The sequence below is a fragment of the Falco peregrinus genome, chromosome 7 (assembly GCF_023634155.1).
Source record: "Falco peregrinus isolate bFalPer1 chromosome 7, bFalPer1.pri, whole genome shotgun sequence".
NCBI classification, from domain to species: Eukaryota; Metazoa; Chordata; class Aves; order Falconiformes; family Falconidae; genus Falco; species Falco peregrinus.
Genome location: NC_073727.1, coordinates 41,560,089 through 41,580,181, shown reverse-complemented (window position 1 = coordinate 41,580,181; position 20,093 = coordinate 41,560,089). Strand labels below are relative to the sequence as shown.

The following is a 20,093-nucleotide window of genomic DNA, read 5'->3' as shown; positions in this document are numbered from 1 at the left end:
CCCAGACTGTGTGACCGGCAAGAAATTAGGTTCTTGGGAAAGAGTTTGGATCTTAAAAACGCCCACTTTTTTGTTTGTTCTGCATTCTGATGTAGATGTGCATTGCTTGGCTTGTGTCCTACTGACCTGTTCATAGACTCATGTTATGTGTTGTGGAAGATGTAGGAATATGATGTACATGTACATGTGAGGCAGGAGGTTGACACCAGCCTCCAAGCACAGATGCTGATTTTGCATCCACAATTGTTCCTACCTGGCAACTCCCCACCCCCCACCCCCCACCCCCCCCACCCCCCGGGGCAACAGGCAGGATTAACATTTTTTAAAGAAGACAAAATCTAAATAATGGTAATCTGCACTTTTGCAGGACTGCCTACTTAAGAAGCTGTGAGTGAGTTAGAAACACAGATGAAGCCTCTATTCTGTGAGGTGGGTATGTGTTTTTATTACTATTTTGAAAAAGCATAGAAAATTCCAACCATTTGCCTAAACCCAGACACAGAGCTGTTTAAGGGCCATGAACAGAGTCCAGACATTCTCTGCCATGGCATGTGTTCTGATCAGTACTTGCAAATAAGGTCTTTTGCCCTCCTCTGGAAGGAAGCGATCAGTTTTTGCGTTCTGTTAGCATTTGAAGTGGCTCTTTTATTTTTCAGTTTCTGACTGATGGAGTAAGTGACTGTCACAGATACTTTTGCTCTACTGTCCTTCTGCCTCTGTTGTGTGCTGGTCTTAGAACACAGTTTGGGGAGATAACAGTCTGTGATAGGGAAGTCAATGGAAATCAAACGTGTCCACTGGATCCAGACCAAACATAATATGGGGTTCAGAGACGTTCAATATGTTTCATTGCTTTTTTATTTTCGCATTTTGTCACAGTCAGATGCACCAGCAGTCTTTTAATAAATCCCCTTCTCGGTTGAGACTTGCAGCTCAGGTTTGCAAACCCATGAGGGCTGGATAATTTGAATAAGTCTGAGAAGTGAAACTGAACATCTGTAGGTACAGCAACTACAGGCAGCAAAACTAGTGAATCCTTGTAATTTTGATAGCCTTTGCCAGTACAAGTTACTGCATGCAAAACCGTCAGCTCTGCCTGCCCTCTGCATGAGCAGCTCAGGCGTGGACCCCCCCGTGCTTCCCTGTGCCAGGCTGGTCGTCAGCCCTGCTGGAGCAGCCCCGCTCCCAGGGGACTTGTTTTGGGCAGTGGCCTGAAGAAACTCTCTCTTGGGTTCTTGGTTGTTTGTACTAGTTGCCCTTTTGGCTTTGGTAGATAAACGCAGCGAGTGGGCTTCTGCCTCCTGCTTCACACCGTTGGGATCCTGGACTGGCTGTGGTGAGGAGTTAAGTCAGGGTTAGAATGTGTCTCTAAGGATTTTGGGTTTTCTTTAAACCGGTGTTTGCCTTTAAAAGCCTTTTTTTGAATAAATTACTCTGACAGTAAGTACCAGAATAGATATTGATAAAATATGAATTTATGCATGCCAGCATTTATCTCTTTTGTGTCTATTCACAAATAACATGCCAAAAATTGACTCTAGCTCCATATGGTTTCCAATCTCTTCCCTCCCCCGGCTGTCAGCTTCTTACCTGGATGAGTAAAAGGGAGCAGCATGCTGGGCCATGAGCTAAAGGTGGGTGTAGCAGAAAGGTTATATTCAAAATGGTTTTCTTTGGGACATCACTGTGGCTGCTCAGGTGCCTCTCAGTTCAGATGGAAAATGTGCTGAAAATACAATGCAGTTTGATGCCAGTCTTAGCTTCACACTCTGAAAAAGGAATGAAAGTACTCAGAGGGCAGGTTACCTATGTGCAGATTTCTTTTCTGGGTGACAGAGACACTGCAAAAGCTTTTATTTCTCTAGAAGCTTTTCAGTACACATTATGGCCATTAATTAAAATCACTTATTTTTTAATTTGTTAATGTCAAGCACTGGAACAGGCTGCCCAGGGAAGTGGTTGAGTCACCATTCCTGGAGGTATTTAAGAGATGTGTAGGTGTAGTACTTAGGAACATGGTTTAGTGGTGGACTTGGCAGTGCTAGGTTAATGGTTGGACTTGATGATCTTAAAGCTCTTTTCCAACCTAAATGATTCTATGATTCTGTGATTAATCTGAAATTTAGACTTGGTTGAATTAGAGATGACAGGCCTGCTTGTAATCTATTCAATAGGGCAATAAGAAAGTTGAGATATCTCCACCCCGAGACCTTCCGTTTTCTGAACAGAAGCACCATTTATTTTGCTCACTTCTGGAGCATGCAAGTTCAAAATCTGTGGTGAGATTTGTAATACAACATTTGATTGAAATTATGCTAATCCTTTGCTGTAGCATAAAATGCTGTAAGATCTTTGGGAGGAAAATGTCCAGTTTCTTCTACCTTGACACACCTGGAGGCCGAAGGAGCAGGTCTCCCATGTCGCTGCGAGGTGCGCAGTGGGATGGCACAGCTTGCTGCCTCCAAACTGGGAAAGTTATGAGCCAATATTAGGTGTTGCTGCTGTTGATCAGGGTTTCCATTATGACAGCGTTACCTCAGCTCCTGGGGCCACATGGGTGGGCAGCGAAGTGGCTGCCTTTCAGTTGCTCATGCTCCCGTCAGCGGGTAAAGGGAGCTGAAGTGGTCACAGGCGATTTGGAGGCTTCTTTGGAGATTCCTTTGTGCTGCTGCCTTTAGAAACCAAACATGAAGCCACAGTTTTCTGTCCTGTTAGAGCATTAAGTTATCTTGTCAGATTCAGGGCAGTTAGATCAAGTTTTGAAGATCTCTGGGGGATAAACAGAGAAGGAGCTAAGGAGGAATGGAAGACAAAAGTGGTTGGAAGAGCATTTAAATGGCAGAAAGTTCTGAAATAATTTACCTCTGCTCTAAACTGGGACAAACCCTTGACAACTCTTGTACAGTAAGATATCGTATTTCAGAACATTTTAAATGTTGCTTCAGTTTTATTCTCCAGAAAGATATTATGATGGCGTGAAGGTATTCCAACTCATCTCATATGTCTTGTTAAATTATAATTCACTGGGTAGCAGAACAATACTGTTAAACTGTTAGTATTGAACTACCTTGTTATATCACAAGGCCTATTACTTTTATTAATCTTCATTTAAACCAGGGACAAAATTTCTATTTTTTATGGAACTTTTCACTTTTATGAAATCAGTATGCTTTTCTTTCAGGAAACCCTTCCAGTATGGAAAGTTTGGATGAGTTACAGTTTTACAAATTTTTTCAACTTTTACTGTGCAGTTTCAATTTTTAAAATGAGTGAAACGTGCCTTCTTTTATTGTCCATAAACCCCATAAATCCCTAGAACTACATATTTATGACTGCATAGGATTTCAGCACAGATAGGGCTGACTTTTCATTTCTGTGAGAATGTTTACAACGAAACGGTCTCAGGAAAAAACCCACAACTATTTACACGTATGTTTTGCGAATATAGGATTTGCATACACTCTGAGCCATGAACCAAAAGCTTCAGATTTAGCCAGCAGAGAGGAAGGAATTTGTCTGCTCTACAGCAAAAGGAAGTATTTGCTGTGTTATTGTAGTACGTGGCCTTTTGCCATCTTTGATAAAGTATTTAAGGGTTGTGCACCCAAAGTCTGCTGCCCTCTTGACCCATCATCCATCACCAGCTGTAGATGAGGTGGGTGAGACACAGCTCCATAGCAGAGCCATTGTTTCAGCCCCACACAGCTCCTCCAAGAGCGGAAGCTGCAGACAAAGTGGCTCCCTGTGATTCACCACACTGCTCAGCCTCCCGGCATTTTCTCATCTACCTGTACCTTTTCTGGCCCTGCCCTGCGCTGGTCAAGGTGGACAGACACACGAGGAAGCTGTGGGATTGATCTGCTTTCCACTCAGCTTCACTGGGTGTGAACGAGACGAGTGTCTGGGATTTTTTTTTTTTCTGTATTAAAAAGGAAAACCGGAGACAATTGTCACAGCACTGTGTCTTGGCAATATATTTAAATTCATTTCCCTTTTGACTATTCAACACTGTTGATAGACGATGCTTAAAACACTGAATTACCCATCATTATTCTAGCGCGCTGTGAATTGCCCGGTCTGGGTTTTTTTCCCATCTCTGAAAGCAGTTCTGGTTACAGAGATGCCAGCATCCCCTGTAAGTATGCCAAGAATGTACAGTTATACTTTATACTGCTAAATTAACAGACAGGAATAGTCACACCAAACCAGATTCAGCTCCCAGATGGGAAAGCATCTCCTCTAGCCCAAATTCTAATGACTTTTTTTACATGAGAAAGTTTCACCAATATAGCATACAGTGTGATTTAAAACAAATGCTGTTGTCTCTCCATGTGGGTGACAGGTAACTTGTAGAAGAAAAGATGATTTCTTTGTTTTCAATGACCAACCAGGGGTTGGAAATGTCTGGACATTTAGGTAGGTTTTCTCTTAGTATCTTAAACTATTTAAAATTAAAGAGTATTTTTAGTTTATCAGTTGTACTTTTCTGAGCACCGGTTTGAAGTGAAGGCCAGGTCTGATTCTTACTCATTTTTTTATATATGCAATTCTCTTAGCTTTGTGAATTTAGTTATAATTTACCTTGCTGTAAGTGACAGGGGAATGAGTCCTAGATGGCATAACAGGATCAGAAGAGCTGACTTTGATTGTTGCTGTGTGTGGTGCTGATGGCGTGAAATAGTCTCAGATGGACATTTCTGTCTCCTGACTAGGAAAGGTCTGTTCGTGAGATGATGAAACCCATGGTCTTTGATGATTTGCCTGTGCCAGCTGGAATACCGTGGTGTATTTTGACCCCCTAAAAGTTTTAACAATGGCAGTGTTATGATGAAATGAGGTAGAAGTTTTACGATTTGTTTCAAAGAAGGGAAAGGGTCTTCCACTTTTTGCGAATGTTTTACCTAAGAGATGCTGAAGTTTGTAGCCTGACTTCTTCTTCAACTGCTGTAGGTTCCTGCCATGAAGCCAAGTGAGATATGTAAGTTCTAGAAGAAAAAGTTAAAAGGGGCATATGTATGCAGGCATTCAGACAGAAATACACGATTCTCTGTGATTGTACCAGACACGGTAAATACCATATCTCCCAGTCATTGCAGGTCTGGAGAGATACTTTAGATGGGATTATTTTGTGCTGTTCTCCGGTTCATGGTATTTCTAGTTTTCAGTGCACTGTACTACTCTATTCCTGTTTATAAATCTTTTAAGTGTGCACATTAAAAAAGTAATTTAATTGTCATTATAATTTATAGTACGCCTGAAGTCGATCACCTAATTAAACGGAAAGAGCAGAGAGTAGTAGGTTCATAAGCATTTATTAAGTACTACAGTATTAATTATGCAGGACTTTTGAACCAAGCAAAAGAGGAAAGAATGGAAACACCAATCTAAAAAGGCTTTCCATTGCTGCCATTCTCAATTCAATAATGTGAGACACCTCCCCCCCCCCCCCCCCCCCCCCCCAGCTGGCAGGACAACACTAATGCTTTCTTTTTGTTAATTTTTAATGAAATTATGATGGAGGGTTTTTTTATGGCAATCATTTGCAGCATTTTCCTGTAATATTTTTGAAAGAATAATATGTCCCTGTGCAGGGGCCTATAAATACATGAGTAGAATTGGAAGATACATTTAGAGTTATGGTTTGGGGTGGATTGCGCGGGAACAGACTCTTGGTCATCACTCCTCGGCATCTCAGGCGGGGAGCGGAGCTGGTGCCGGTCCCAGAAGAAGGCGCCCGGGGGGGGAGGGGGGGGCAGTGGGGGTGAGGACGGAGCCCAAAAGAGGAGGCTCTGGGTGGCAATGGAGGAGCAGTGGGGATGGGTAAGGACACTGGTGGTGGGAAGGTTTGCTCGCTCTTCGCAGCCTTTCTCCCACCTCTAGCTGCAAACCCATGCCGCCTGGCTGAAAGCAGAGGGTACGAGCTGCTGGCTCGCCCTGCAGGGACTGGGTCCAGGGGGGCTCTGCGAGGTGCTGGGTTGTGGGTCAGAGCCTGGGAATTGGAGGTGCAATATATTAGGGAGCTTGTGGAACAGGGCTATCTTACCGTGTCTGGTTTGTGTTTTGCTGCATCAGGTAAACTGCCTGAACACAAGAAGGTGATGAGGATGGAGCAGAAGCCTTAAGTTTTAATTTCTTCTTTTTTCCTGGTTTGTTAGAAAATTAAAACCACTGATAAGACACTGAAGTAGACTTATCTGCATTCCATGTTGTTTCTGGGGTTTTAATTTTAGCCTCAGTGGCTTTTACACGTGAGTGTTGGACATCAAAACTTCTCATTGAGATGGCAGAGGGGTCTGATGCTCCAGCTCTTGAGCTGGCTGCGCTGAAGTAGCCCATGGGCTTCGGGGGGGGACACCGAGTGAGCAGGCAAACGGGCAGCTGCTGGAAGCGTTTCAGAGGTCTGTGGTTTTGCACTGATCCATACAAATGTGGCCAGTAGGCGAACGGTAATAAGCCCATGATGAAGAACAATAAGGGTTTTGAACAGAATGCCGTGTATACTTTGCAATGTTCGTGGTAAGGGCTAAACTGAAACCCCAGGAAAGGAACACCTTTGCTTTTTTCCTGTGAGAACTTGTAGCAACAAAAGCCTCTCTCACAGTTCACAAGAGGTGATGCCTTTAAAAGACCTTTAGGTGAGAGGTCTCTAAAAAAAAAGATGGCCAAAACCCCTTCCATATAAATGGGCAGGAAGGTGTTAGAGATTTACCTACTTGTGCTGTTATCAATTGATGCAATGTATTTGGAACCTAGCTGCACAGGTATCAGCTTATCTTGCATTATATTAAATAGGAATTCATTGGCAATACACAATTACAACATAAGGCCAGCATCTAAAAGCTGGACCTGACTTACGTGAAAACTGGAGAACCAGTTCAATAGATCTTTTTCTGAAAGAAATTTGAGATTGTTTGATTGGAGTGTAAATCCTGCTGAAGGCCATTTCTTTTCACAGTTGTTAATAGGCTGCACTGAACTGACAGCAAAAACAACAAAAAATAAAAGCCAGACCGAACAATCAAGAAAATTTACTGTGTATAGGGTTTTCATTTATACAGAAAACATAGAATTTCTTTGTCCATGAGCACTGCTGTATTCTGTACCATCTTCTTTCATGCAGGCATGCAGGGGATTGTACACCGAGGCCTGACCCAGCAGTTTAGATTGCAGTACCCTGTCTCCTTGTCCCGTGCACCCATTGAGACACAGGCTTGCGTGCCTTGCCGGCGGGAGACCTGTGGATACCGCTTTTAATCTGGTTATTACTGTAATTACTGTTTCAAAAAGATATAATTGGGATTCCCTTTACATCAAAGATTTTTTTTACCTTATATGGAGCAAATCAAATTATTGACAGCTCTTCATCCCAGAACTCGTAATAACCCTGTAATGAGCACAGTCATTATGCTTCAGGTTAGTGCTGCAGCAGCATTATATAAGGTATGTAACTTGACAGTTGTCTGAGGGAAAAAGTCATACATATGTGTATATATGCATATACAAAAAAAGTAGTGGCCTAACCAAGGTCTCAGATGACATAATGCGTGTTGGGTTATATAATTCATGTTATGGTCCCTGAGTCTGTCTTCTGAGTTGCATATTGGAAAATGTAATGCTTGTCTCTTTCTATCAAACTTTATAGCTATCTCTTTAATATAGAAATTGCTCGTGCCATGCTGTTGTTAAGCATGTTTTCAGGTTCTCGTGCTGGCAATAGGCAGAGTCAGTCCCAGCAGCAGTGTCCTCTCTTTGTTGAAACTGAAAAACTAGAAAACCCAAACCTTCCTCATATTGATTCTGAAAACAAGTTGGATGAGTATTATATTGCAGCTATTCAAAGCAACTGTGGAACGAGCCATTTGGATACCCTCTGCCAATGTTTCAGTGAAAACAGAGGAAAAAAAAGGTCTCCCCTACATGTGTGAGAGCCCCTTCTTTACCACCTTCTTTAGGCATATATTTTCATTGGGAAAATAGACTTGTTTTATGTTACAGGCAAGTAATTGATTTAAAGTCCCAGGTTCTACTTCAGTACATGCACATTGTGATACAGTGGTGTGCCAAATGAATATTGCATTTTAAATCCATGACTGTGGAAATATTTGTGAATCCTCAGGTACTGGAACTGGCACAGATGTTCCGTTGCCGATGGAGAATTTGACCACCCCAGTCTGTCTGTACGGGTTGCTCAGAAGTCACTCAGAGAGGTCTGTGTTAGGCACTAGCAGAGTTAGGACCAGCACGTGCTGGTAGCACATGCTTTGCACTTGCAGTGTGTGACTCCAGGCAGCCCACCCAATGACTCCCTCTGTGAGCATGAGCAGGCCACCAGCTTCTCCTGTGCTCTTGGACCTCCTCTGTGCTGGGAGCACAAGCGTGTCACGGTCATTAATATGTATCAGAAGAAGGCTGTTATTTAAAAATCAAAGTATATGGTGCCCTTGCCATGACTGCAGCCTGCCCAGGCTTACGAAGCAGCTTTTAAGATGCTTTTAAGTCCTGCTGCTGGAACTTAGCGTGGCCTTAAAGGCCTTCAGATGCTCTCTATAAATGCTCAGGTAAACTTGGTGTTGATGAGGCTTCACTCCCAGCAATGCCTGATGGAGGTGACATACATTTATATAAGGAAGTAACACTCCTTGTTCAAATTTGGCTGGAAGTTCCCTGGAATTACAGAGCACATCCTGAAGAACAGCAGGATTGAATTCCAGCTGTCTTATTAATGTGCGTATTGATCTTGTATGGGTGATTTTCTCAAGGTGTTTCTTGGGAGAACAATATTAAAATAAATTAAAATAAAAGAACAAATATCTGTAAAGATTGGATATTAGGGAAAATTTCTTCACTGAAAGGGTGGTGAGGCATTGGAACAGGCTGCCCAGGGAGGTGGTGGAATCACCATCCCTGGAGGCATTTAAAAAATGCATAGATGCAGTGCTTAGGGACATGGTTTAGTGGTGGACTTGGCAGTCCTGGGTTAACGGTTGGACTTGATGTTCTCAAAGGTCTTTTCCAACCTAAATGATTCTATGATTCTAAAGCAGGAAGATGTGCAATGACATACTTGTAACTTCAAGCCTCATAAAATAAATTCCTAACTAGACTTGGTGCAAATGTTTCAAATCCTCTTCAGCCCACAAAATCATCAAATAATAAATCAAAATAATTACCAAAAGGTAACCTCAATTCACAGGACTCTTCAGGAAGGTGGAAAAGCCCAAAGTCAAGATGAAAAAGTATTTGAGACAAGAAGCCCAGGTATGTTGAGTCTGGAGAAAGTGTGAGAGCTTTAACTGCACATATGTGTGCAAAAGGGCTGGAAAGAACAGGGCAAGGTACTTTCACATGTCATTGAAGAGAAAGGGGGAAGAATACTGCGGTTGAGCTGCAGCAGGGAATACTTTGCTGGACTGTTCGATACTGGAAAGGGGTTACTACTACACAACATTTAGGTCAGTGGAGCAAACTGCCATGGGAGGGTGTGGAGTCAGTCATGGCTAGACTAGATGTGTCTATTATAGATGATCTAGGATGACCCATTTAGAGGTGGCTTCCAACCCAAATGTTTCTGTGATTTTTGTTCTCTTCAGGTACAACTCTTACCAGATTAACTTGTTCTTCCAGTTAGTATGTGAATTATCATGGCCCTATTGACAAAAAAGCCCTCTGTGCTAAGAACAGCATATAAGCTAGAAATATTACCAGTATTACTTTACATGTTATAGCACATGTAAAATGCCAAATAATTATTACATAAACTCAATAGTGTGTTAGTGTTTATGAGTAATCTCTTCAATTCTGTGTTAAAATTAAAATATCTTATAAATTTGTAGTCTATTCTTAAAGCATTTTGTTTTCTTCCTTAGAATAAAACTTTTTTTTTCCCCCCCAGAAATATCTCCGTATTTTAAAGAAGGGAAATGTATAAAATTTCAGAGAATGATATTTCACATGAGGTGAGATACACTCTGTGTCCCTATGACCACACAAACTACATCTCTCCTACAAATGTTTGTCACAGTGCTAGTTCCCAGAGAAGGGTTTAGAAGACCTACAGATCAGTAAGCTGATGCATGTGTGTTTATGTGCACATGTGCATACCTTTAGGTAATAGTATTGAGTACTGAGTCTTACTCAATAGTTACTGTAGTCAGTGGAATTTTTAATTTATCCCAGGGTACAGAAGACATGTTTTCTGTATTCCAGGTTGTGATTTCTTTTATGACACTATATTGTTCAAAAGCAGGCTCTGTTGTTAAGTAGTTAAAATGGGTGCACGGGGAAAGATTCACAGTTATCAACAGAAGAAGCATAATGTATAGCTAACCACTCATAGCAGGGAAAATCATTTCTCTTGGGGCTCAGTCCAAGTTCCATTGACTTTTATGATACTTGGATCCAGCTTTCTAATCATGTTGCTGTGGTGATCTGCAAACCCATTGGGGACTTTATTGCTCATTGCTGGGTCGAGTCATGATGAAGTAGTATGAAAAACACTGGAACATAGGTGCTGAAACCTAGATCTGCAGTTCATGTTGAGGATTTCTTTGATTTGTCAGAATGAAAGAAAAGGGGTATCCCCAGCAAAGTTAATTCTGACTCCAGTTACTTATCCTCTTTAAATCCCATTTGAGACTAGTGTAGGACTGGTGTATTAGTAAGCAGTCCTTAGAGAAGTGGTGAGAAGTGCTTCACCATATCATAAGGGCACACTAGGCAGATCAGGTCGAGTGAGCCTGCCTGGAGCCTTTTCCTGGGGTCTCCTAATTCCGCTTTGTCTCCTGTGAAGTAGTCCTGATAGACAAATAGCTTTGAGTGCTTGCTCTTTTATCATTTAAGCAGTTTCTGGTGGTCACAAAGGTTCTGAAACAGTGTGATAGTGGTTTGGGATATAACTGACTGAATTTTAGTATATCTGTTGTAACTTCCTGAAGCAAAGATGGTGGCATTCATCTCTGGAAACACTCAATGGGAATCTGAATAACTCTTTGGAGATGCAGAATTCAGTAGGGTTTTTTTGTCCTTCTTTCTCTAAATTACCACCTTTCTTACTCTTTGTGTCTGAGTTTCCGAATGATCACTATTGTTTGCTGTGTCTTTTTTTCCTCACAAGAAGCCTTTAACTTGATTTATTATGTTTCTTAGCAGTGGCATTATCTTTTCCTGGCAGAAACATTTTTGCTGCCTAGCATGTTGACTGTGTTATCTGGAAGCGTTTTTAGGTCCCATGCGCTTTCTTGGCTCCTTTCCTAGGGCAGTTTTTCCTCAGCTGGCCTTGCTACAGTCAGTGTGGCCTCTCACCATTTTCCTGTTTTTAGTAATTTTGAGCAGCACCCCTAACGCAGAATCAAACCTTGAGGTTTTAAGGGGATAAATGTCAGTCAAATTGCCAGCTTGCCAGTCCTTAGTCTTTTGCTTGCAGCTACACTAAAGCTCTGGTGAACATAGCAGAGAGAGAAAATAGCTTAAAACCCTTTTTTCCATTTGTCTGTTTCCTGGGGCAACCAGACCTTGAACATACCTCAGGTTAATAGGAAACACCCTCAGAAACCAGGTTTAGCTAATCCCTGCCAGTCTCTGTAAGTCAGCCATAAGGCCTCTTTCTGTCATTTAGTGGTAGGGTACCCATGTGAGTTGGCATCTGACTTCTGGACACAGACATGAATAAATTCAGTGGAGGCTCTGCTCATCTGCATTGCCATTGGTGTTTAAAAGTCAGTGATTTTCTTCTCTAAAATATATTGCTTTTTAGTGACCTCTCTGGGGTAGTGAATAAAGGTAGTTTAGAGAGGGATTGCTTTAGTACGTTGTTTCAGTCTTTATTTTATTCTGACTTTGTTGTCTTGGCTATCACAAAAGGGTATCAGGGTGGTACTTTGCCCACAACAGCATCCGTGAGTCCTGAAAATTCACGATAAAACCTGTGTGTCTGCCCCAAAGTAATGAGTCTTCTGTCAAGTACCACATCATGGTAACATCGTTGTTACTTAGGGCTTTTAAGTTCAGTAGGGTTGCTGGTAAGCTTACTTCTTCAGTTAGTTCTGTAGTGATACAGAAAGCAAAACTTTCTATATTGCATTTTCTATAACTCTTCATCTATGCTGTAGGTCTCGGGGAGTGGACAGGTGGCAAGGGGCCACAAAGGTTGAAGATGACACTCTGCCCATGGACTGTCATTGCTTACTAGCTGGAAGTTTACTACTCCACCACTCTGCTTGTTGAAAGAGCATTAGAAGTGCTCTGTTCCTTACTCCGGGCAAAGTCATCTGAACTGGCCATGGTTGCAGGTCAGTGGAGGGCTGACATTGACTGAGGTAGGAAACATGAGCCTGTAGCCAGTGAAGAGCAAGTGGGGACAGGAGCCAGGAGCACCTCCAGCTTCCACAGCTGGAGGAAGAAGAGGGCTTCTGTCACAGGTCTTAGGCAGCAGCAGTTTTCCTTTAAATGAGACATGCTGGGGTAGATCAGATAGCTACAGTCTTTTATGTTGTGTTTTCCTACATGATACTATGGAAAACTGGTTGAAATTCATATGCAAAAGTGTACCAGAACCAGTCTTGTAACTGTACTTGCAGGAGCTTTCCACTGTCCTCCAAACCCTAGCCCTTTATCTGGGGTTATTCTCCGGGCTGTTGATCACATTTGTAAGAGCTGCAGTGTTCTCAGCGATGATTGAGTCAGGACCATCAGTTGTTATTTCCAGGTCTTCAATTTTCTTTTCAGCCTCCTGCCGTTTTAATCCCAAACCTTCAGGCTTCCTGTCCATGGAAACCATAGTAGTCTGGATTAGGTCCAACCTTCCAGAAATACATACTGCATGCCTTGTAAAGAAATTAGATAATACTGGGTGCCCAAGGACCACAGCTCTAAACGTTGCCAAACCAAAGGCAGGTAAGCTGGTAAGCCCTTTTAACAGGCTGGAAACCATGTATGAATATGCTGCCAGATCCCTCGCTGATCTTAATTTCCTCAAGGGCATGTTAAAGTCACTGCCCATTCTCTTATGAAAATCATAGACAACAGTGGTAAAATCTTTAATCTCTTGGATGATTGTGACCATACCATGCAGCACACCTGGAAAATATCTTTTCACACAGCTCCTTAAAGCAGATCCACAAATTCCTTTTAAAATACGTCTTAAATCAGCTGTGGTTTTCATCATCTGAGTGAATTTGTTTTCTTAAAGCTGCCCATATAGTCCCAGGCACTTGGTTTGGCATAATTTTTCCCATGTTGCTGAACATCACACTCCTCCCTTCTCCATCCAGGGAAAAGGCTGTGCCTGCAGAAGGCAGTGGCACCAAGCCCACCGTCCGCTTCCCCCTTCCCGCAGCTCCAGGGAAGGGTGCTCAGCCTGGGCTGAGCCTCGCTGCCATGGGCAGGGCCGGCTGGGTGAGCTTTTTCCATAACGATGGTGGAGCAGCAACTGGCATCAGTTGTAGGCGTGCTGGAGACTTCTTTTGCTTGTAGAAATACCATAACCTTTCTGAGCAGGGCATGTGTGGTGAGACATTTTATATCTCCATTTCTGCAAAAAGTGAACCAGAAGGTAAGATTCCTGTTAGTGGCAGAAGCTAGTAATTGAAGTCTCTGCAAAGAACTTCTCACTCCAGTCAAAGGCAGAATATGCCTGTTTTAGACATTTTTGCTGCCGTAGCTGTCTTGGCCAAAGGCCTAGAGAGGCTTGATCCTTGACTTGATCTGCAACTGACACAAAAGCTCCCACTGTGGATATGTGTAGGACAAACCTTTAATTTTACTGAAACACTTTTTACTTGCTGGATGAGGGAAGAAGGACCTCAGGAAAAAGCTGTGCCATCAAGTAGCGTGATTTTGCTGGTACAAGTGAAGGCTGTGCTGGGAACATACAGTCAGTACAGTTTGCTAGGACAGCTGCACCAGCAGAGCTATCCTATTCTGAATACAGCCTTGTCTTCTGTTCCAGTTTGTCATGCATGATTTATCTTTCTGTCACCTCTTCAGGTCCCTAGGCACCTCTCACCGTAAAAAGAAATTAAAGCACAATACAGATGAGTCTGCTCTGTATTGGAGTCTTGACCTTTAATATATCAGGTTTTCATATTGCAACTTTCCCAGCAAATAGGCTGTCCTACTAGAACTGAGGTTGCTTTAGTGATCTGCAGAGGTCCCGCCTCCGCCATGCTTCAGTTTTACTTGCTTCCACCTACAAACTCTCAAGCTGCCTGAAATGCCTTTGAGAGGAGATAAAGTTTTCAGATTGCCTGGCAGATCATAACCATGAACTCTAACGGTCCAATAAGGAAAAAATACAAACATCAAAAATCAGAGAAAACAGCCTGGCAACCCAAGTGTCAGAAGAATTGCTTGATGTTTTTTCCTGTTATACCAGTTTAATTTTTATCAGACTTTGGGGTTTGTTTTCCACCCCACCCCCCTCTCCTTGGTGCTCTCATTACATTTTCCTTCCTTTCTGAAAGAAAGCATTTGCATCTTGCTCTGTGCTTTTGTGGCAGTATTCCTCCTGAGCCAGACCGGTGTGTCGCTCTGATGGCGAGTTCGCAGTCAGACTCCTTAGGTCAATAAACCATCTTAGTTAGTTGGTGAGTATACCAGATCTGAATTTTCAAAATCCACAGTTGCACTTAACATACCACAGAGGCCAAAACCTGATGTAAATTTTAAGAGGCATCAGAAGAATTGCTCAGTATTTCAGTCATAAAGCTTTGCCAGTGTTACCTTTTGACCAGATCACTGTTTGATTGGGTTTTGGTCTCATGTTTTTCTCTGCAGCTATTGAAGGTGCAGGTTTTTTTCTGCCCAAGAGAAAGACAACTGTGTCTTTAAAGAAACAAAACAACTGTGTCAACAGATGGGAGAGAAAATGCTGTGTCTGAAATAGTGCTAGGAATAAACCATGTTAAAAATAGGTAGTCTTGCCACAACTGTTACTTTGGCCAATGTGGAAATCCTTCTTTCCCATACTAGCGTGTATCAAAACCGTACTAAAAGCCTGCTAGAAAAACTGCCAAATTAGTCTATAAAACGTTGCTAGAACAGTAACAACCTGTTTCCTGCCTAATTGTAGCAGTCACACTAGTAAAGGAGAAACGCTAAGGAAGCTGCGCTGCTGCAGGAGAGCTCTGAACAATTTCTGTGACTGACCTCTGGCCAGCAGCAACTGAAACACAGGTCTTGCACTTGTGGGTATAGATTTTAATGATGTGACCCCCTCTTACCACCCCCAACAGTACTAGGATAACTGGGATACCAGAGGGTATCAGAATTTTTCCCTTTCTTAGAAGTGTTGTTTCACTCATAGGTATGGAGAGAAGTAATTTTCTGTCCCACAAACTACCTGGGGAGAACCCGTGGCAGTTTGGCTAACAAGTTGTGCTTTTTTGGAAAAAAAAAAAAAAAAAATCCCTCCCCAAAATAGGAAAGCAAGCTGAACTACACTTAAACATGCTTGTTACTAGCAGAATTACAGCTGCAGTTTAGACATTGCATTTCTGCTTTCCATCTGTTGTCTCACTTATTTTTGCTGTCTGTCTCCTTGCTTTCAATTTTCTCTTCTGTTGTCTCGGTTTATCCAATTTTCAGGGCTGGCCAGCCATTTCAGCATTATCGCTGTCCTAATGGCTGTAAGGAAAGCAGAGAAGCTCTTCGCTAAATGATTTTATTTTTTTTCCACAATGCTTTGTTTCGTTGGTTTTTGTTTGTGCTCGGTGCTCCATGTTGTGTCATCTGGGAAGAGAAGAGTTCTTTGCATAATGTGTATTTTGCTGGAGTTGTTTGATTTCTACAAACATTTATACTCTACAGCTCACAGTGCCTTTGGGGCAGGGACAGATTGTAATCTCAAACAGAACAAATCTGAGGGTTGACCCCACGCTGGCTGTCTCTGGTAGCCTGGAGGAGCTGGAGAACAGGTAGAGCCTGGCCCACAGCACTCTCCTCTCCTGTCCACCCCAGCCTTCGGCCGGGGGGACCCGCTTGGGAGGAAGCAGCCTTGGGCAGCTGAGCGTAATTTAGGGCAGCCCTGCGGCATTTATGATTGATTCCTGATCTCTGAGACAAAATGCAAAGATAGATAAGGTCCCTTCATCTGGGGAGAAGGGCAGAGGTAGGTGAGTGGTGCAGCCTGCTGCTGAGCGTAAATTCCCTGTGACGGGTTACAGCCCTGCTGTTTGCAACAGGCTTTTCCTTTCCCACTTGTCTGCAGTCGAGGAATGCTCCTGGGGATCCGTGCTTGCCTGGAAGTTGTCTCTGTTAGAGTAATGGTGCTTCCTAAGACAAAAGAAAATTTAAAGGAAAAGAAAAGGTTTCAGACAACTTTAGAGGCTTCCCAGTTACTTCAGTGCACCAAGGAAAGGGCCACATTCCTTATCAAAGCACTGTTTGTTATATCCTTATGCTTTCCGCATTCCCACAGGAGGGAAATGGAAATAGAGGAGTTGAAATGCCCATTATTTTCCACTCTTCTTCCAGTCGATAAGAAAGCTCCCAATTCACTCGTGAAAAGGCTCAGAGAGGCCCATCAAATATTCTGGATGTACTAGATTTCCTATGGTAGCTTCTTACCCCACCTTTTCTGTGTTACCTCCTTTCGCCTCTGTGGTCCTCGGCAACCCGTGGGTAGCATGTATGTATGCACGTATGTGTCTGCTCCAAGGATACGCCACATGGCTTTTTTAAATTTGTTTTTGCTTAACCAATCTATGATGAGTTAAAAATACCAGCGCTTTACATGCATAAGTGACAGTTTGATTAACAGCTGGATTCTACCTTCTTCCAGCATGAAGAGCTCTAAAGGAAATGAAGGGGAGTTTTGTGCAACATCCTCACTCTGTGAAAAACCCATATGCAGAACGGCGCACGCTACCTATTCACTGTTGACTTGAGCACATGCTTTGCTTTGCTGAATTGGCTTTACAGATTAGAGATGGAATTAAGCATATGCTTAAATGACTTGCTTAGCAGTGGCTGAGGTTCCATAATTTGACTGCTGGAGGTTTCCCATTGAATTCAGTGAGAGTAGACTCAGGCCACAGTAGTGATCAGATCACAGAGAGGTGATGCAGTTGTAATTGGCATGATACGCCAATTAAAATTTATTCCCTTTGTATTGTAAAATGAGGTTTTGCTTTCTTGTTACTGCCAGTTTCAAATTATGATTGTGAATTGTGGTCAAGTTAATATGGTTTCATGGGACAAGTATATAAAAATATTTTTGCTTCAGCTATAGCAATATATAGCTAAAAGCTCCCCTGTAGCTGTATCCAGGCTAGCTGCTTGCTGTTGCATTGCCTCATTTTTCAGACTGTTTCATCCTTGTGTCGGACACCGAAATCATTATAATCATTATAAAACCTTCACTGGCAGCATTTAATAGCATATATTTAGAATGTGAAATAAAGAAATCAGACATTTGTGATGCACCAATAATCTATTAGTTATTTTTTAAACTCCATTCCTCCACATATGTGAGAGAATAAAATAGAAGTTATTAAAAGAAGTGTTTTTAAAAAAATCTTTATATTTATGACCATTTGGGGTTTTTTTCTTTAACATACCAGCTTGTTTTCTGAGAGTCAATAGTGATTTGCAGGAGGTGAAAAATTGCAAACAAAGCTAAGTAGAACTTCAAGTTGGCTGTTGAGCCAAAAGTGTGATTCAGGAGCTGAAAATATCTCTGCACTTCATGCATCAAACTCAAACGCTGTGCTTTGGCAACGCCCCCCGGATTAGAAGCAGAGTTTGAGGTCATTCCTCCTCCAGCCTGCCATGTATGGATAGGGCCCACGCTCATGACAAATTACTGCCTTACTGAGCACATGCCAAGAGCAGAGTGACATCAGTGCAGAGGGATCTTGCCTCATGGAGGAGGACCAAAAACTCCACTGCTGCCTTTCTCGTGGCTGTCTGTGACCTGGAGGACCAGCGTGGCAGTACAGGGAGGGAGGACACTTTAAACAGTCCCTTTCTAGATGTGGCAACAACAAGGGATAGTGAGGTGGAGCATTTGTCTCCTTGTGAAGAAGTCACACAGCATCCAGCAGATGTGCCAGCGAAGTGTGTGGTCAGAGGTGTTTTAGTGGACCATCCAGATTTTTAAGGCAAACTATCAGCTGCCAGTAATGGTTCTTCACTGTGGCTGCTGACCTGAACCACCAGCAGCATACCCTGTGCCGTACAAGCTGTCTTTGCAACCAGGAGCATAATGCCAGAGACTGATACTAGCTTATCGGCTGCAAATCCAGAGTGCCTTGAATGAAGTCTGTGCTTTGGCTTAACACGATCTCACCGAGGTCTTAGTTTTATTTTATAGAGAACACTGGCTTAGATTTTGCAGGTAACCACAACCAAAACTCTGTAAACAGACCCCAAGTTCTTAGATCGTTTTCCCCGCTGACAAAATTCTGTTGTTCCCAGCCACCACACTTCCCTCCTGGTATCCTGCATATCTGTCTAGTTGCCAGCTTCTCAGGGGCAAGTTCGCTTTCATCTACCACTGGGACTGTCCAGCACTGCTGCCATCGCTCTGCCATGGCCTTGAACTTGCAATGGTTTTTCCATGGAGATGATTTTGACAGCTCAAGTGATTGTCATGGGCTTGTAGGACACCTGCTGCTTTGCAGCCTGCCTGCTTGGCAGCTCTGAGTGGCTCTGCCTCAGTTTCTCCTTTGTTCCCAATGCACGGGTGTCATAGCAGTGTAGTCATTCAAACAGGGAAGGAAAAAGCCAAGGCAGTCAGTGTAGGATGTTCCTCATGGTGATTTTGCTGAAGCCTGTTTAGATCACTGAGAGCGTGAGTTTTACCTGGAATCCTGTTGTGGTCTCGACTGAGACCTGATGTTTTTGCCTTCTCTGCCCACTCTCGAAGGATCGCCAGATGTACTCACATCCTGCCGCCAGCTGCCTGCACAAACAGCCCTCTTCTCTTGGCAACAGCAGGGTAGGCAAACGGGTTGAGCAATGTGTGTGTATGAACACTCTGTCAGTTGTCAGCCTGACCATTGTCTAAAGGCATCAAGCCTGGTTAGTGAGAGCACTGATCTCAGCTGGCAGCATCTAAACTGTTATTTGCAGTGAGGTTATGGCCCTGTACTTAGGGGGATGTGCTCTCGCTAATTTAGCTCCTGGCTGAAGTGGGAAAAAAAAAAGTAACCCAAAATCATAGTTCAGTGGTGGCAGCAAAACAAGATCCTGTGCAGTGGGCTCTGGGGATAGAGGAGATAATGTAGGGAGGATCCAAAGAAGAAATTCTGTGTTTGATTTTAATAAAGTGAATCACCTAGGTGTAAAGTAAACAAACAAAGTTCTAGGTGATGTTCCAAAAGGCATTTGGCATGATACTTCTTTTAGGTAAATTTTGTTCTGATTGCTACCCTTTTGCAGAGCCTGAGTGACAATAAAACCAGCTCTACTAACACACACATGTTAGTAAATACAGCTATTTTTATTTATATACTGTCTATACATACACGCATATGCAGATGCACATATGCACATATACATACATATATATGTATATGCACACATATATGTATGCATATCAATTAATGCTTGTATAGATTTCAACAAATTAAAATTTTACAAAGGTTTCTTCATGCTCTTTGCATCCAGATCTGCAAAATGGTGCTAGCATGCAGGATAGCAAAATGGAGAAAAGCTGTCAATAAAGAGAATTTAAATGGGCTATTACACTCCTATTGAGAAAAATGTGGAAAAAAAAAGCATAAATACTGAACAATCAATTAGGTTTAAAAAGTCTTTCTGTTTTAGTAATGAAGACAAAAATGTTTACAGCATAGAGACATTTGATTAAAAAAATAAATTATATCCCTTTAACTTTGGAGTTAGTTCAAGATTTGATCCATTAATTTCTCCAAGCTGCTTGTAAGAAAACATATCTCTGCAGTATTGAGAGCTGCCAGAATGACCTGGAATTAAGAGGGTAAAGGTAGAGACACTGTATTTTGATTCAGCTATTCACAGGTGATTTGTGTGAACGCATTAAGAACACCAGTAAAGTAATGGGAATAATTTTCTTCCACTTTTTCCATATTCAATTGCATATGGTATGATTGCATTTGATCAGGACATGAACG

General features: G+C 42.4%; 1 protein-coding gene across 7 annotated transcripts in view; it reads left to right on the top strand.

Annotated features, from left to right (window-relative positions):
* The window catches only part of HIVEP2 (HIVEP zinc finger 2), a 145,715-nt gene that overhangs the window by 65,882 nt on the left and 59,740 nt on the right, over window positions 1-20,093 (top strand). For 3 of the 7 annotated variants that reach the window (XM_055811226.1, XM_027796588.2, XM_055811229.1), the window contains one exon: window positions 368-429. The exons of 2 other annotated variants lie outside the window; for them this stretch is intronic. The gene's annotated coding sequence lies outside the window, so the exon portion shown is untranslated. Of the gene's footprint in view, window positions 1-367; window positions 434-20,093 lie in introns of all 7 variants that reach the window. 2 more of the 7 variants (XM_055811227.1, XM_055811231.1) reach the window with 1 other exon arrangement.